General features: G+C 51.7%; 1 protein-coding gene across 2 annotated transcripts in view; it reads left to right on the top strand.

The window, feature by feature from the left end:
* Positions 1 to 4,259: 4,259 nt before the first annotated feature.
* The window catches only part of Nacc2 (nucleus accumbens associated 2, BEN and BTB (POZ) domain containing), a 67,277-nt gene continuing 53,325 nt past the window's right edge, over positions 4,260 to 18,211 (top strand). Inside the window, exon 1 of one of the 2 annotated variants that reach the window (NM_026495.3) lies at positions 4,260 to 4,382. The gene's annotated coding sequence lies outside the window, so the exon portion shown is untranslated. The remainder of the gene's footprint in view (positions 4,383 to 18,211) is intronic. The other variant, XM_006498260.1, reaches the window with a different exon arrangement.

The following is an 18,211-nucleotide window of genomic DNA, read 5'->3' as shown; positions in this document are numbered from 1 at the left end:
CTGTACTCAGAACTTGCTGATACACTCTATTCGCAGGTCTATCTTCCCTGCTGAGACAGAAGACCATAAGGAGCTTGTACCAAGATATTTGATCATACTGTGAACCTAAAGATTGTTTTACTTAGCCAGGCAGTGGTGGCGCACGCCCTTAATCCCAGCACTCAGGAGGCAGAGGCAGGCGGATTTCGAGGCCAGCCTGGTCTACAAAGTGAGTTCCAGGACAGCCAGGGCTACACAGAGAAACCCTGTCTCGAAAAACCAAAAAGAAAAAAGAAAAAAAAAAGAAAGAAAAAAAGATTGTTTTACTTACTGAAAACAACGCTTTCTAGCTGTGGTGTGGCTCAGCCCTTTGCACACACCTTTAATCCCTCTGGCTGGAATACACAGACACACCTGCTCTAGTACACACATTTTATCTCAAACAATGAAGATAAAAGTTAATTTGTTGGGAAGAAGTACCTATGTTTAAAAGTGCTGTTTAATTGTGTGGCAGATAAAGTGACGAATCAGAGACAGATTTGGCACAAGAGGATATGATCAACTCTCTCAAGAAGAGAGAGGAGAGGCAGAGGGGAAATGGACATTTTAGGGGCTAAAGGTGTGGCTCAGTTAACAGGATGCTTGTCTGGCATGTAAAAAGATTGGGTTTGACCTCCAGCACCAAAATAATCCTGGTATGGTGGTACCCACCTGACCTGTGATGGGACACTTGCAAGGAGAGGGAGCAGGGCCAGAAGTTCCAGGGCATCTTGGACTACACAGTGAGTTCAAGGCCAGACTGTGCCACTCCAGACACTTGAAAACAAGACGAGGAGGAGGTGAAGTTGTGCTAAAAACCTCGCTTGGGCCCACAAAGTAACCAAAAGCAGGACAGAGCCTGGCATATCTGCCTTCAATTGTCTGCTTTATTTGGCTGAAGGCAATAGATATAAATTGTCGTCCTTAGTCTTTCCCTGTGGAATCCTCTTGGCTTCCAAGGCCCCACAGGACAGACTTTCCTCCTAGGTAAAGATACTGACCTTCAAAATGAACACATTAGGGCTGGGAACAGAGCCCTAGGTCAGTGGTAGAGTATTTGCATAGCATGTGTGAAACCCTAGGTTCAAAAGGCAGTGGACACATTAACAATGCAATGCAATAGCTTATCAGACCAACTTGTAGGACACAACAGAGCAGAAACTAGAGCAGGAACACAAGCTGGCCAGGAATGCACAGGGTTTCTCTTGTTAGCCCTCTGTTTAATCCTGAACCTGTCAGAACCCTGAAGACATTCTTGGGATTCACTGGCCCCTTTGTTTGCCCTCTTCCTAATGTAGACATATTGGATAAGTTTCCTTTGTTTTTCTTGGATTATGTGCAAACATGTGTGTGCATGCGTGCATGCGTGTTTTGAGACAGGTCTTCACTATATTTGCCTGGATGACCGGAACTCACTATGTAGACTAGGCCGGACTTGAACTCACTTGTCTCTGCTTAGCTACCCATTTCCAAATACAATGAAGAGTCAAGTAGTGGACCTGGTTACAAGCATGCCTAAACTCTTAAGCTGTGAAAGCAGGAGAATCAGAAGTCAAGGTCCTCTTCAGCGACATAGCAAATTCAAGGCAAGCCTGGGCTACTATGGCATATGCCTTTAGTCTTAGCACTTGACCCAGGTCTCTATATACATTCTTTTTTTTGGGGGGGGGCGGTTCGAGACAGGGTTTCTCTGTATAGTCCTGACTGTCCTGGAACTCACTCTGTAGACAGGCTGGCCTCGAACTCAAAAATCCACCTGCCTCTGCCTCCCAAGTGCTGGGATTAAAGGCGTGCATCACCACTGCCCCGTGAAATAGCTAATTCTTTCTTTCTTTTTTTTTTTTTTGAATAGCTAATTCTTTTTTTTTTTTTTTTTTTTTTTTGGGTTTTTTGGTTTTTCGAGACAGGGTTTCTCTGTATAGCCCTGGCTGTCCTGGAGCTCACTTTGTAGACCAGGCTGGCCTCGAACTCAGAAATCCGCCTGCCTCTGCCTCCCGAGTGCTGGGATTAAAGGCGTGCGCCACCACGCCCGGCTGGAATAGCTAATTCTTATGACAGCAGGAACAAAGGTACTGGGGCAGGAAGAGTCCCAGAACTGGTGGAAAATGGCAGCTTGTATCTGGGGTGACAGGAAGTCCAGTTGATGAAGCCACCAGGTGTTATAGTGCTGAAGGTGGAATGTAGGTCTTTATTGAGTAACATCATGGGTGGAGGAAGCACAGGCCTTGAAGGAAACATGTCTTATCCTAGTCCTGGACATTCCAAGACTGACAGATGCTGGGGGAAGCTGGAAGCCAGGTTCACTCTGATATATTAAATAGTCACTTCAGCCGTTTGTCCCAGGTTTGAAATCTAACACTCATTTTAAAAAAGTGTTTTTGCTGGGCAGTAGTGGCGCACACCTTTAATCCAGCACTCAAGAGGTAGAGAAAAGCACAGTTCTGAGAGTTCGAGGCCAGTTTGGTCTACACAGTGAAACAGGACAGCCAGGGCTACACAGAGAAACGCTGTCTTGAAAAAACAAACAAACAAACAAACCAAAAATAGTTTTAGGACTGGGAGCAGTGTTCCTATTCAGCACAGTAGGAAACCCTGGATTTTAGCTTTGCCAAAATGTTTCATTAACAGTAACTTTTACAAATGCAAAGGATGAACCAAACATGTGCACTAAAAGGTGCTCACTAGGGTATGGGAGGGGCTCCTGGCAACCACCTCCACCTATGGATCCCTTCTATACACAGTGACCTAGCCCTGGTCACTAGTGTCTCACGGACAGCCTCTGGTGTTTTTTGTTTTGTTGGGTTTGTTTGTTTGTTTGTTTGTTTGACAGACAGGGTATTTCTTACGTATCTCTGGTTGTCCTGGAGCTCACTGTGTAGACAAGGTTGGCCTCAAATTCACAGACATCCGCCTGCCTCTGCCTCCCAAGTGCTGGGAGTAAAGGCACTGGGGCTGGTATTTAAAGTTAGGAGCCTGAAGGAATCCTCTGTGGTCACCATCTCCTGCCTGGGCCCCAGGTTTGCTCGAAGCCTTGCTCCCACTCACCTGTGTAAAGCAGGTGGCATTATGCATAACTGCCCTTGCTCATTGCCACGTCCCCATGCCCAAGTGACTTCTAACTCAACCATGCGTGGTTGAGGGTCTCCAGCATCTTGCCCCCTTTTCTCAGCTTCCCTCGGACAGACAGCCCTCAATAGGCTGACAGTGTGGGGGTGGGCTTTTGGACCTGGGACCAAATTTAGATCTAAGTGGGGTTCTGGGGAAAGCCCAGGATTGAGGTTCCATATCTGTTTACCTGGTGGGCTGGAAGGGGAATGAGATAGTTCGTGTGTGTTGGGGTGGGGTTTGGGTGGTAGGAGGTGTTTTCTAGAAGCAGTGCTGAAGTCAAGTTTAGGCCAACAGTCAGTTATGACCAAAGCATGGACAAAAAAGCCAGGGTCTGAGATACTCCGACAAGCTAATGCCTAGTAATGACCTTAGCCAGCAGCTAAAGTCTTGGGGGAGGGGGTCAACTTGTGTTCACTTGATGCGCTTCCTCCCCAGTGACCTTGCTCATGACCTCTTTCCTGGTGCCATTCTTATTTTTTTCTGCAAGCACCCTTGTGTGGCGTAGGGCCAAGATGGCTGTGACTCTCAAAAGGCACTGGTGCCTGAGCACACACTGAGACTCAGGTTGGGAGGGCAACCAAGGGGACTCCTGGGTACTTTGAGGTGTGTGGCCGGTTTTATTTCTAAGCACTTGTATTAAAACCAGATCTCTGTTCAAGAGAGCATAGCCTTGAGCAAACAGTGAGTACTGTTGACCATGTCTGGAGACACTGTCACATGCCTGGATCCCACTGGGCCTCTATATTGCAAGAGCCTCCTCCACATGGCTGTAAGTCGGTGGGCAGCAGGCACCAGAGCCCGGTGGTACTTATTCCAAGGCTGCTCAGTCACGCGATTTGCCATTCAAAACTGGTGGGTGCAAGCGGGGAATTAAGAGGTTGGGACTCAGTGCCTCAGGTCCTACCCCTGTTTGGGCGCTGATCCCATCCCCTTCGGTGCCCGGTGCAGGCTTGAACGCTAAGTGCTCGGAAGGCACCACGCAGCAACTCTCGGGATCTCCCTACCAGACCCCTCTATGCTTTCTTCTCCCGCGCCCACCTGGCGACGAGTGCGCGCGCGCGCGCGCGGTCGGCGCTCTGTCCCTTTAAACAGCCCGCGGGCGCCTCCCCCGCGCCCCGCCCCCGCCGCGGTGCGGCCGCCGGTGCTGGGCGAGGTCGGAGAAAGTCCGCGGGCGCCGGAGCTCGGGGACGCCGGAGCACTTCCTGCCGCGGGCGGCGCCGCTGCTGCCCAGGCCGGACTGGGCCGGGTGCCCGCAGGTACGGCCAACTTGGCGCGCGTCGCGCCGTTTCCGCCGCGGGCCAGTCGTCCCGCCCGCACTTCCCGCAAACTCCGCGGCGCGGCCGCCCAACTTGCGCACCCGCCGCCTGCCGCAGTGCCCGCCGCGCGCCCGGGGCGCGGCCGAGTGGGGCACGGGCCGCGCTAGATCTGCTCGCTGGCCCCGGGGCGGAGAGGCCGGCTCGCCGAGGTGTCCCGGCCCAGAGCCCGGCCCTGGCCCGGCCAAAACTGGCACTCCGGGTGCGCTAGTGCCTTCCTTTCCCGTTGGGGTCCTCTGGCCACAGGAGACCCCGGGTTCGTCCTGCACGGGAGGGAAAGCCCCGATGACACTGGCCTCTGGCCAGGGCGCAGGGGACACACCCCTCCTGGCTGGCCAGGTCAGAGGCAGCGCGTCTGCGCATCAGATTCGGCCCGTGTCCGTCTTCCCTAGCTAGGTGGGCCGGTTGGTGCCAGGGGTCGTCACTGCCTCCCTTTCTCTTTGGTGCCAACTCCAACTTTGGGAGACACTGGGTTTCGCTGCAGTGGGAGGGGGCTTTTGGCTTGTCCCTGTTTCTGCATCTCCGCAAAGTTGTCAGGTCTCCGGACTCTTCTCCAAGAAAACTCAAGGGTGTGTGGGCTGGGGGAGGTGAGATTAGCCATCTCCATGGCTTTTCGCCCGCCCGAGGCTGGGACTCGGTTCCCGCTTCTCCCGTGCATATGTTACGGGAGTGTGTGGGGTCGCCTCAGCCCTTCTTTAAGTTCATTTCATGGGCAGATCTGTTCCGCGCTGCTTACTGCTGATACTGGTGCTTCTTGAACCCTAGGGTTTGCGGGCTCCCCCATTCTGCTCCCTGGGGCTGACCTCACCCGCAACACCCACTGTACCCTACTCCCTCTCCTTGGAGATTCCGGATGGAGATGTTTGTGGGCCCTCTATACTAGCTTTCAGGTGTAGCTCTGGGGGTGTTGCAGCTGAGCCTGTCTGGGGGTGGAGTGAGCTGGGCCATGGTCCTGGCTGGTCTGTCTAGGTTCTTGGTCCAGTAAAGCCCTTCCTTCCGAGCAATTCATGTGCACGTTCATGTGGGCACGTTCGTGTCATCCCTGGTGCAGCCAGCCCTCTGGTCCTGCTCTTCTGTTCTCTTCCTTCTACAAATTCTTAACTGCTATTCCTTTCTGTTTCCATTTTGACTAAAGATGAGGGCAGTATGTTCCGTGGGGCTCTGCACACTGTGTGGTCTTTAAATATGATGTCCTGGGAGGGTTGGCAGTGACTTTTAATTTCACAGTTGAGGGGACAAAGCGTGTTCAGCTATGGGGTGGACAGCCAACATTCCTGTCTCACCCTCCAACAATCTTCTCCAAGCCCATGGAGCCACCCACCCTTCCACCAGTGAGTGTCCTTCACTCTTCATTCCTTCAAGGATGCTCTGTAACACTTCCTCATTGGGGGAGACCCAGGGCAGTTGGCCCTTGTTCTTTGACCCAGTCGGTTGGAATCAGTATAAGTAGAACAAGGTATCTCTTGTCACTTCACAGTGGCCTGGATCGTTTCTCAGCAGTCATGCCCATGGCTGGGTGCTGGGTGAAGGCTGTGCACCCTGGCATCTGAGCCTTGCTGATTCCGGGAGCTAGAAGCCATTTAGAATGCTGGGAAACACTATCAGAGAGAAACGCTTGTGCTGCAAGAGTTGAGCGCCAGGCTGCTTCTGAGCTGCTCACCAACCGCCATCGGTCTGCGTTATGGACTGTCGGCATTATGTGTGGGTTCCCAGAGCGACGCTTCCTGGGAGAGGGCTTGTGCATGAGTTTGACGATCTTACCAAACCTTTTTTTCAGACTAGTTCTTGAACCTGCACTGTCTGTCAGAATAGTTGTTTCAGGGGGTGAGCCGGTGTGCCACAGAGCCCTGTTTGCCACAGAGGTCCTTTCTGCCTAATTTTCATGGTGGCCAGTGTGATCTCTTGGGTCTAGGCAGGTCTTGGTATAGGGGTCCAGCACTGATGGGGCAGAAACTGAGAGCTGTGGTTACCTTAACAGAATGTGACTCCCTGTCTCTAAGATCTGTGCCTTTGACATCCTTGATCTTAGAACATGCACGGTACCCAACCTGCCAACCCTGGTTGTTCATGTTTTCTGTACTCATTCCCCCAGACATGCCCATGAAGTCACCCCATCTCCTATCTTCTGGACTCTCCTCCTCCTTCCTGGTGACTTCTAGGGAGTTCTCTGGAGAGCTTACGATGGGTTGAAGTCACTTTGGGTGTAGGGGTGAAGTGACTCACCAGGCCTCCCAGGCTGCTGAGGGTGTGTGCTGTTTGTTGGTCCAGCGACCACCAACCACTATCAGACCTCAATCCCTTACCTTCCTCTGCCACAAAGCCACAAACCCTCAGTGTGAGGCTCAGAGAAAGTGACTTCTGTCTACACCCCCTGTCCCAGTTATGTGCTGCTCTCCTGCAGATACCCACCCTTGCCTTACTAGCTGCTGCTTTTGTGTGTCTGGCCCACAGTGGCCTCCTGCTGTGCCTAGATTCTCGAGGTGACATAGGCTGCCTTCCAGCTCTGAAGAGTCATGGCTGGTTGGAATGGGGTTGGATGCGGGTACCCATGGCGATGTTTCTAGGGGTCACCCTCATCTGAGTCACACCTGTGTGGACTTTGAGACCTGTTTTTGCTTTGCTTTATTTTTTTATTATTTTTTTATTTTTTGAGACAGAATCTTATGTCATTCAAACTGGCCTTGAGCTCACTCTGTAGCTGAGGATGACCTTGAACCCCTGACCCTGCAGCCTTCTAAGATCTGGGATTACAAGTATGTGTCCTTATACCCTACTCCAGGTTTGGCCTTTTGGAGAAGTGAGCAGAGCCATGTGGTAATGCAAGAGACACTTCCTCAATGCAAGGGGCAGTCACCACCAGCCCCCGGGACACTGGGCTTTAGCTGTTCCTAGCAGGTGTATGCTTCCTGCAGCTGGCCAGTGGGCGAGTGTATAAAGTCTGCTTTGCCTGAGTATAATCAGGTGATGAAGGAGCACTAGAGTCTGTTTAGGACTGACTTGGCAAGACTCTTCTACTCAGGCAGTATGAGCAGCCTGGCCCTGAGTTATCATGAGAAGCTTGGTTAGCATCTAACATAGTTTCTCAGATGTGGGCAGCTCTTCTCAGAGCCTTGTCCACCATTGCCTCCTCCTGGGATTTGTTTTTTTTTTTTTTTTTTTCCTTTCAGCCTTACAGCATTCTCACCCCCATCCCCTGGCTGGGCCCCGACTACAGGAGAAGCAGCAGCATGTGATCTGGCCCGAGGTGGCTGCTCTAGCCTGCTCTCCAGTGCAAGGATCCTGGCAACCTCTGTTGCTGTTTTAGCAGATTCTCACTCTTTCCTAGGCTGTCTCCTGTTGGCATCACCTGCACTTCTCCTAGAGCCAGGCTGCTCTCTGCTGCAGTTGGCCAAGCCTGTCTTTGACATTGGAAGTTGGGGTTTTAGAAGCAGAGACCTGTGTGTCTGGTTCTCCCAGCCTACAGGCCTGTGTCCTCAATTTGGAGCTCATGCTGTCTCTCGCCCAGAGAGGAGTCTGAGCAGAGCAAAGCATGGACTCTGACCCAGGATCTGCCTGCCCTGGAGTCTGCAGTGCCAGGCCTGGGTTCTGAGTTAGGAATTTAAGGCCAGATTACTGGAGATTTTGCCCCCTCCCCAGGCTGTCCCTCTCTGGAATCCAAGCTAGGTCTCCAAGCAGGCTCTGCCTGGCCTGCTGCCCTTGGGATGAGGAGACCCTTGGTGAGAATGTTGCTGGCCCTTTAAGGGGAGGCTGGCTCCGTCTCAGGGGGAAGGAGGCTTTTTCTCTGGAGTTGTTTCCAGGTCCCTGGGGAAGGGCTGGCTGGGGCTCTTAGGAATCATGCCCTCCTCCCTGCACCAGGCCTGGCATCCTGGAGGGCACCCAGCCACAGATGGGCCTCCAGCTCCAGGCCCGCCCCTTGCTGGTGTCTGGGAAGCAGGCAGGGGTGGGGTGGGGCGGGAACAACTTGGGGCCTGAAAGTGCCCATATATAGTCACTGGGGGTGAGCAAGGAGTCAGGCCTGTGAGCTGTCTGATCCTGGGGTGGCTAGTGCCCCCTGGTATTCCAGTGGGGAGGGATTGCCATCTGAAAGGCAGGAGGATATAGGGTAAAGTGCACTGGGTCCAGCAAAGGCAGCCCCCAAGGAATGTTTATTGATTGAAAATAAAATGTCCCAATTCCTCTGTAGTTAGATCCAAGAATACTTTGAAAACTTCCATTTTGTAAAAGTCAGAAGTAACAGTATGTCCATAGTTAAAAGTGGTTGCAGTCCCTGGTGGGATTCATTCCAACATGAAAGGCTGAAGCCCCTTTTATGGGGGCTTCTGAGTGTCTCTTCTTACTCACAGCCCAATTTGGAGAGAAGGGCTTGCTTGCCTCAGCCTCTGATGTTTCTGGAGTCTCTCCATTCTGTCTCCTATGTTGCTGGTGTTGGTGTTGGTGGGGGTGGGGGTGGGCGGTGTGGGCTGCTACCTGTGGATGGGGCATTCCCTCCCCACTGGAGCCCCGGGCCTTCGTCCTTGGCCGGCCTCCTCTGCCCAGCCACTCTTTGCTGCACTCTTGACTCTGCTTTTAAAAATCACAATGTTAACACAGCTTTTGCTCATTTAATCTAGTTACTATTGTGCTGCTAAGCGCCTTTGTTAAGTTTTGTATATTGATACTTTTTGTTGTTGTCAGCAGTTTTTTTTTCTTTCTTTTTTTTTTTTTAAAGATATAAAGCCATTAGGGTGAGAGAAGATTAAAAAGATACATTACAATTAAAATGTTAATGAAATCTGCATCATACAACTTTTGAAACCCTTCAGGCATTTATCTTGCCTGTGTCATGTCCATTAACTTTGGCTATTCTTATTCCACACTGACCCCTGCTGAGAGATTTGTGCTATAATTGGATTTTTTTTTTCTTAAATAAAAAAAAGGGGGGGGGAAGCTTTTAAGAAAATAGAGGTTGAGTGGCCGGTCCTGGTCCTGAAATGAAGAGAGTAGAAAATGGGAAAGCCTGGCTCTCTCCCTCACTGGGCAAGCTCAGAGCCCATCCCTCAGCTTTAAGATGTGTATTTGGGGTGTGGTTTTACAAGAGGAAGAGCCTAGAGGGATGGGGGGTGTGAGCCTGAGGGCCAGGTTGGGGTATTGGGTATACTCATTCCCCAGGGAAGAGACTAGAAGCTGGAATGTGTGTGATAGGAGACTCCCGCCCCCCCATTACTCCCCTTTACCTGGGACTATTTAAGGGCACACTGGTGTTTCTGGCTAGGGTTTTGGGCTATGAAAAGGGGGGTTCCCCAGGTCTTCTTCCCAGGACAGTTGAGAGTTCAGGGCAGGACTGTGTGACTTCTGGGCAGGTGGGTTGGATGTGTGTGCATACATATGTATATGTATGTATATATGCAGATGTGTGTTCATGTGACCCATGGCCAGCAGCCTCTCTCTGTCCCCAGGACTGGCTTTCCCAGGACAGCTCTGTGGGCACCTGGCAGTGCTGGAGCTGGTCAGGTGGTTGGCAGTGGGCTGCAATAGACAGATTTCATGTCTATGTTTCTGCAACACCTTTCTATAAAGGGAAACATAATTTAAAATATGATTACTTAGTGTTGTAACAGCGTCTCAGCCGCTCTGCTGTGAGGGAGATCATTATCAGTCTGATATTAACTTGCAAAGAATATTATGCAAATTGCCTGGGACTTGGGAATCCTGGCAGGCAGGGCTAGTCTGGCTTCCCCAGAGCTTGGGCCCTTGTCCTTGGGGACGAGCCTTTTTCTTCTTTTCCTCTCTCCCTGGATACACAGGCTTCTCTGCCCCCATGGTCCTCTTAGCAGTAGCCCTGAGCCTTAGGTCTGTAGGGCCTCACCCACACCCTTGACTCCACTTTGCTACAGAGATAGGAAACTAGAAGCATTTGGCAGGCTGGCCCTGATGTGGGGGTAGCATTTATCTGGAGTGACAGTACTGTGATGATGATCGTGGTTGGGCCTTGACATGGGCACTTGAGCTTCTGGGACTCAGCAGCCCCTGAGGAATGGCCATAGCCAGGGGAGGCGGTTGTCCCACTGGTTGTATGACCACTGAGTTTGGGCTGCTTCCAGGGGTATAGGGCAGCACCTGGGAAAGGGGATACTCTGGCATGTGTATGTCCTGCTGTGCTGTGCTTTGGGGCTCTGATGCCAGCTATACCATCATAGGAAGGAAGTGTTCTCATGTGTCTACCCTCCCAGTTTATCCTAATAGGGGTGGTACAGTCTGGCTAAGAGAACATTTCTTTCAAACTTTGTTCCACTGTAACAAAGCCCCACAGAGCAATATCCCTGACTTTAAACAGCAGAAAGGCACATTTTGGCGTTCTAGAAACAGTGTCCACCTGGTGCTAGTGAAAGCCTAGTAGTTGGTCCCCTAAAGATGCCCCAGTGCGGTAAAACTGATGCCCACTGGGTGTTACTGAATCTGCTTGCTGTATTCCAAATCTCCTGATGCAGAGCCAAGGTCGGGGAGGTAGGCACCTGCCTGGGGAGGCCCTTAGCTTTCCCAGGGCAGGAATCGGAAGCTGGGAGTTGAGGGGTGTGACCTCTGGCATCTGGTAGAGAGGTTTGCTTTCCGGGGAGCAGGCAGGAGGCTCTTGCAAAGGTCAGGGATAGATAGGGGCATTCTCCAGGATCATACTGATGCTTATCCCACATAGTTGCTGCTCACAATGTGGGGTTTCCATACCCAGGGTCCTCTCGGGGTGTGGGCCCTGGCCCTTACTGCCGTTGGGTCCTGATCCAGGGCCTCGGTTTCTCTGTGTGTGAAATGAGGGAAGCTGACCGTGAGCTGATTCACAGTCAGCTCTGGGAAGACCACCTTGTATCATAGTGTGCTGTCCTCTTCATGACTTAGCCAGCTACCTCTCCTGTGCTGCTAACTCCTCCAACTTTGGATGGCTTCTGGGGGTTGGGGTTGCTACACACACTTGTCCTTGCCTACACCACCAGTCTTGCTGCTGCCCCCTTGACTCTGCCTCTTCCCTCTAACTGGATGAGCTCACCTCTGCTCCTTAACCAACCAATGCCCTGTTTGTGAGTAAGGCCCTGAGGGAGGTTTTGGTCCAGGACAGAAAACCTTTGTGCTGGTGGCTCTTGCAGTACTTGCCAGCAGGGTGGGCTTTAGACATAGCATCTGCTGCTCCTCAAAGCTTAGTGGAGGATGTGTGAGTTGCAGCAGTCCAGCTAGAGATCTTTGAAAGAACAGAGCAGAGGGGGCCGAAGGAGGGAAATGGGGCCGAGGCTTACATAAGCTGTGGGATGGAGAGACAGACACTGTGTTAATTATTGTAACCCAGTTTAGCGGTGAGTCTGTGTCACATGAAGTGGCCTGGAAACTGAAGCGCGTGGGTCACAGTGAAGCCCAGGGGTGACATGGCTGACACAGGAACAGACGGTGTGGGGTGCATACCAGGTGCAACTGTAGGGGAGGCTGAAAGAATGAGCTATCCTTGGGGTCCAGACCAACGCATATTTCAGGGAAGTATTGCTCCACAGTCCTAGGCGCACTTGACCCTGCCTGTACCGTGCTCTGCCTCCTTGTCCAGCCTCTTCTCGCTAGCTGTGGGTGAGCTCGCCTCAGCTGCATTCGTACCTGGGACTGAGCATCAGGCCAGGCACTGTCTGGACCAGCTGCAGCCTTGTCAGCCTAATGGTGTCAGTGTGGTGAGCTTGTGCAAAGCGACAGCCTTGGCTTCTTTCCTGACACACAGCAGGCTCCCAGGTATCTGCTTTTCAGGTGACCACACGTGTGGAGGATAGAGCCCATGGGCTCTGGAGTCACTGGAATTTGCCCTGAGGTTTAGCTCTGGACTACTCAGGAAGCTCTTCATGTCACAGGTAGATGTCACGATGTCCTGGAGAATCCCCCACTCCCTTCCAAACACTGTATGGGACACCTCAGGGTTTGGAGATAGACCTCTGTCCCTCCTGGCAGGGGCTTCTGGGAAGGCTGACCGTTACCTTTCTTGCCTTGAAGACCTTGGTTATCTTCTGTGTGCTGTTTCTGAGGGGTAACAGAACCTTTGGCTCATGACCTAGGCATGGTCCCCTTCTTGGCCCGTGACTCCTTCTTTGGGCTTTGATGGGGTGACATGGTCTTCTCCAGCCTGAGGCTAAGAGTTGTGGAAGGGTAGTCCTTTCCATTCTGAGCACTCTGAAGGGAGACTGGCTTCCATCCTTGCCCCTGCTGACCCCACCTGCATTGATACACTGGCTGCCCTCCATCCTTGCCCCGCTGACCCCACCTCCATTGATACACTGGTTACCCAGTATTGACAGTGACATTGTGGTTCAGATGCTTGAGAAAAGATTAATGATAATCAAATTTAGAGATTACATGTGCTGTTTAAAGAACTCTCCCCAGACCTATTAGGAATAAGTTACCCTGCATATATACAAGGTGTATCTTGTTCAAACAAGAGCCACCTGCCACCTCCCTGTGCTAGCACAGGCTGTGACCTCTGTGGCAGTGCATGCTCCAAAAAGTACTCAGCAGCTGTCACCTGGGGACATTCTTCAGAGTGAGACATCCGGTACAGAAGCCATGTTCTGGTTACTTGTATGGCCAGAAGGTAATTTTATGTTTTAGTAAATCTGAGGGATTTATTTTTTTATTTTATTCTTTTGAAGAACATTTTATCGGCTATACTGCAGTAGTAGCAGTGGCTAGCTGGGTGGTAACTAGAATTCTGCTTTTCATGTTTGGTTTAATTTTTTTAACATTAATTTTCCCTTCCCCCACCTGTGTGTATATGTGTGTGTGTGTTGTGTGTGTGTTGTGTCTGTATATCCTCATGTATGCATACTGTAGAGTGTGGAGGTCAAAGGGCAACTTGTAAAAGAGTTTGTCCCCCCTTCTGCCGTGTGGTTTCCAAGCATGAAATGTAGGTAGTCAGGCTTGTGGCAAACTGCTTTACCCCACGGAGCTCTCTCACCAGCACTGTTTGTGTTGGAGGTTCTGTTTGTGTGTTTGTTTTCTTGAGAACACGCCCCACTGCATAGACCAGGCTGGCCTCCAAGTCTCTATCCTCCTTCCCCAACCTCTCCAGTCCTAGGATTACGGGTGTGTGCTCCAAGCCTTGTTCCCCTGTGGTAGAATCTGATCTATCTCCTGAGGTCAGCTGTGGCATCATCTGCTTTGAGTTTTCAGATGAGGGGACCCCAGCCTGGGATCATCCTTCTGTAGATGGCTGACTTCTTTAACATCTTCCAAGTTCATCCGCCTTGTGGCCCGTGCTGGCAAATACTGAGGTATACCGTGTTGTGTGGACAACATCTGGTAAATGTGCTGCTGCTAGGAATGGAGTTAACAGGCTTTTGCTCCAGAGAACCTGGAATGTTCCATTGTCTCTTCTCAGTTCTTGTGGTCTTGACCCAGACGCCGGGCCAGTTGGAAGGATGTCCCCAGTGAGGGTTTGCCTGTGGCTTCCCTGATGCATACTTGTCGTCACACATGCACTGCTGTGTCCTCTGGTGTCACCTCTACAGCTGGAGATGGTGGCATGCTCCACTCTGTATTCCTCATCACTGGGGAACATGTCTGTCTATCTGTTGTTTGAGTTTTCTCTCTCTGGTTTTGAGACAGTCTCTCACTGTAGCCCAAATGTCCTAAAACTTACAATATAGCTCAGACTGGCCTTAACTTATGGCAGTCCTCCTGCTTCAGCCTCCTGTGTCCTGGGATTGTAGGCATGAGTTGCCACACTTGGCTTGTTGCTGAGTCTCTCAGGCTGGCCTTGGTAGAGGAATGTGTGGCTACAGTGGAGGAAGGGTCAGGCGTGGGATCTTGAGTGTGTGTAGAAGCAGGAAGCTGTAGCATTGCAGGATGGTGAGGGATGCTAGGGCACGTTATGGCCAACAACTGTTTCTGGAGAGGCAGGATCCCCCCACCCCCTTCCTTCCTTTGGAGACACAGTCCCACTATGTAGCCCTGTCTAGCCTGGAACTCCACATGTAGAACAGTCTGGCCTTGAACTCACAGAATTCTACTAGGAGGCGAGAGGCAGGTCTCATCCTGGATGTGAGCAGCTTGTTTGTTAGGATCTTTGGTGCCTATGGGTGCCAGATGTGCCCCCCACAGAGAAGGTCAGAGCTGGTGCTAGGCTGGTCCTGCTACTGTCTGTCTCCTGTTCTTTAGATTATGGTGACCAAGCACTTGAGGGTCAGGAGAGCAACAGGACTTGCCATCATCAGGTATGAGGTGCCAGGCTTGGGCACACCACCTTCTCTTACCCCTACAACAAGGGAAGTAGATGGATAAGTGGGTCTCTACCTCAGGTTGCTTTGTGACCCTCCTCCCATAGCTAGCCTGTTTACTTTTCTGTTTTGTTCGATTGTTTGAGAATTTCTCTGTGTGACAGCCCTGGCTCTCCTAGAACTTTTTGTAGACCAGGCTGGTCTTGAACTCAGAGATTGCCTGCCTCTGCCTCTGGAATGCTGGGATTAGAGGTGTGCACCCACACTGTCCAGCATCCTAGATCTCATCTTAACTTGGTTCGTTACATCCACAGAGGCCCTAGGTTCTGAGCTTCTGGGAGTATATGAACTTTGGATCGCCCATTACCTGTTGTTCCCTTTACTCTCTGAGTGCTTCTTCCACACCCCAGTGCCAGCTCTGCTGACTGCCAAGTAGCTTCCCCAGTTTTGGACAGAATGGTGAGGGAACCCTGAATTAATTCTCTCTTTCCCTCTCACTCTGTCCCCCACACCCACCCCCCGACTTTCTCTGTGTACCTCTGGCTGACCTGGAACTCAGTATAGACCAGGCAAGCCTTAAACTCAGAGGTCCACTTCCCTTTGCTTCCCAAATGCTGGGATTAAAGGCTTGTGCCATCATGCCCAGGTGGCCCTTAATTCTTTACCAAACAGGTGAGGTGGTATGCACCTGTGGTACCAGCTACTTCAGCCTGAGGCAGGGCATTGTTTGGTCTAGGAGTTTAAAACCAGCCAGGAGCCGGGCAGTGGTGGCACAGCCTTTAATCCCAGCACTTGGGAGGCAGAGGCAGGCGGATTTCTGAGTTCGAGGCCAGCCTGGTGTCCTGAGTTTCCAGGACAGCCAGGGCTATACAGAGAAACCCTGTCTTGAAAAAAAAAAAAACCCAAAACAAACAAACAACAACAACAACAACAACAACAAAACCCAAAACCAGTATGGCAGCTCACCTAGAATTCCAGCACCTGAGAGTCTAAGGCAGAAAGTTTGCCAAGATTTCCAGGTCAACCTGGGTTCCAGAGTGAGTTCCAGCTCAGCTGGGGCTACAGAATGAAGTTGTGCCTTTAAACACCCAACTCATCAACCACAGAAATCAGCCTTGACTCTCAAAGAACAGTTCCCAGCAGCCCCTGCCCTCTCCGGCCACTTGCTCCTCCCCAGGACCTGAGGGGAGGACACGTTGACCTTCAGACCAGAGGAAGTGATGCTTCTGGGATTGAAGACCAGCATGTGTCAGGAAGGCTTTTCAGATTTCTCAGTCCTACTAGGAGAAAACCAATTAGACTGTGTCCTTAGCACAGGTCCGCACTGGCGGGACAGCTGTGAGACACCTGTGTGTTGCTCTGAGCTGTGTGATGAGGCCTGAGAAGGCTAGTGGGTCATCGTGCTTTGAGGTAAGCTAGGAGAGGTGGGAAATGAGTAAAAAAGCCAATTTAGTTGCCTACAGAAGACAGTGTCTGATTTTTCCTGAGGGGAGAAAAAAGCCTACCCAGGATTGTGTAGTGGTGTGGTTTGATGGTGGCCGTGCTACTTCAGGGGAGGTGTCACTGATGCTCAGATATCTGAATAATGCCCCAAACGGGGATCTGGGATCCGTGCAAGCTGAGCCTCCCATCGGGGCCCACAGGAGGGATTTGTGGAGAGGTGCTGGTAGGAGGGCAGTGGGAGCCTGGCTCTTCACCATTGTTTGGTAGGCCCCAGCTGCCCCAGTGCTATGGGCCACAGATCTCCTAGGCCTGTTAGTTGCCCTGTCCAGTGCATACCCACACTAGCCCTTCCCTTGCAGGGAGGACACTGGTAAACCTGAGCCTCCAGAGACCAAGCTGGCTCAAGGAAATCAAACAGACACGCAGAGCTTGAACCCCTTGGGGGTGCAAGGCCCTTCACCCTGTTTGTACCAGGGCAGAGGAGGGACTTACATGAGGCTCGTCCCCACGCTGTGGGGAGTTCTGGGTCACTGTGGCTCTGCTTTAGAGATGAGGTTCTTGGGTACTTTGGGATAGAGTTTCTTTGGGGAGGAGCTGGGTCTAGCAATGGCTGTGCTCTGACATTTTCTTAGGGTTTTGCAGGTGTCCTGGAGTCCAGCTGCTGTTGACCCCTACCACATCAGGTGGTCCCAGAAAGCATCAGTGTGGCTGATGGCCGCCTTCTGGTCCTCCTGCCCCTTCCATGCACTGTTGATGCCTGAGCCAGGTGCCTTCTGGGTAGATAGAGCTTAGTTTCCGCTATGACACTGGGTTTGGTGACACATGAAGGCTAGCAGGGCAGGGGGGCAGTGTCCTGGCTTGGGGAGTAGGCAGCTGTGGCTAACCTACAGGCAGCCTTCACCCTTCTGTGGGTCCAGGGCTTCCCGAAGGCTTCAAGTGTCATCACTGTGACCCTGATTGAGACCAACTGGTACTGAGTGTCCTGAGCCTCCTAGGCAGTGGCCTGTCCCTGGGTTTGCCTTAGCTGTACTTGGGGGGTGGAGAGAATACGTACATTAACTTTGCCAACCAAGTGCAGGCAAGCAGCCCCAACACCTACTGTCCCCCTGCTCTAGAGAACCAAGTGGTTGCTTGGGTGTCCAGCAGCCTGACGGGTGGAGAGTTTTTAACTGGCCTCAAGGGCCCCGCTTAGTCAGGGATTCCTCCTCCAGGGATCATTTTCTGTGTCTTATTTGGTTCTGGGATATAGGAACACCCTGTTACTTTTCTCCAGGGCTGTTTGCCTCCTTGGTCACAGGCCCAGGTGTTCATGAGAAAGTTTCCTATGCACTCGGGGTAGCAGGTACAGGAGGGGACAGCTGTCCTGGACATGTTCTTCCTACACGTAAGTGATTTTGCCAGGTCTAACTGGCCAGCTCTAAGGTGGCTCTATTTCTTCCTTCTGCTCCTTCTGTGATGCCTCTTTTGGGACCCAGGCCCCTACCTGGTCCACACAGCACCACTCCCAAATTGGAGAAGAACCCCATGAATGTTCTCTGTGGGCTAAATTCTGCTGTCTGCAGGTCTGGGAAGATTGGTGCTATGGGATGCAGCTAAATTTCCTAAACTCTACAGGGAACCTAGATTGGATTCTGGATGCCTTTAGAGGGGGCAACCCAGGTGGAGCAGCAAGGGAGGCCAGGCTCAGAGAAGAGTGGTGTAAGAGAGGATATGCTGAGAAGGGGAAGTGGGGGGGGGGGCATGCTCTAGTTCTTGGGTCTCTTCAGAGGACAGTGGTCCTTCCTGAGGGGTATTTGGTTCTGTGCCCGGGTGGGCATTGCTGATCCTGGCAGTGTTTATCAGTTCAGACTCAGAAGGTCTCCCTAGCTTAGTAGCAGGAATGCTCGTTTGCAGCTATTGTGCAGGGCTTCTGTTTCCACAGCTACTACAGTGAGCAGCTTGCAGGTCATTCCCAGGGCAATGAGGGCACATGGGTCTGACGGCTCAGTCCACAGTGTGAATTTCAGGGATTTTGCTGAGTCTTTTTAGACTTCCTGGGATTTTATAAGCTTCCAGATTTTGGAAACTTCCTATTCCTAGACATAGAATAGGCATTGAGGGAGGCTTCAGACGCCCCCACCC

This window comes from Mus musculus, chromosome 2, assembly GCF_000001635.26.
Source record: "Mus musculus strain C57BL/6J chromosome 2, GRCm38.p6 C57BL/6J".
NCBI lineage: Eukaryota > Metazoa > Chordata > Mammalia > Rodentia > Muridae > Mus > Mus musculus.
This window is presented reverse-complemented; position numbering and strand designations above follow the sequence as displayed.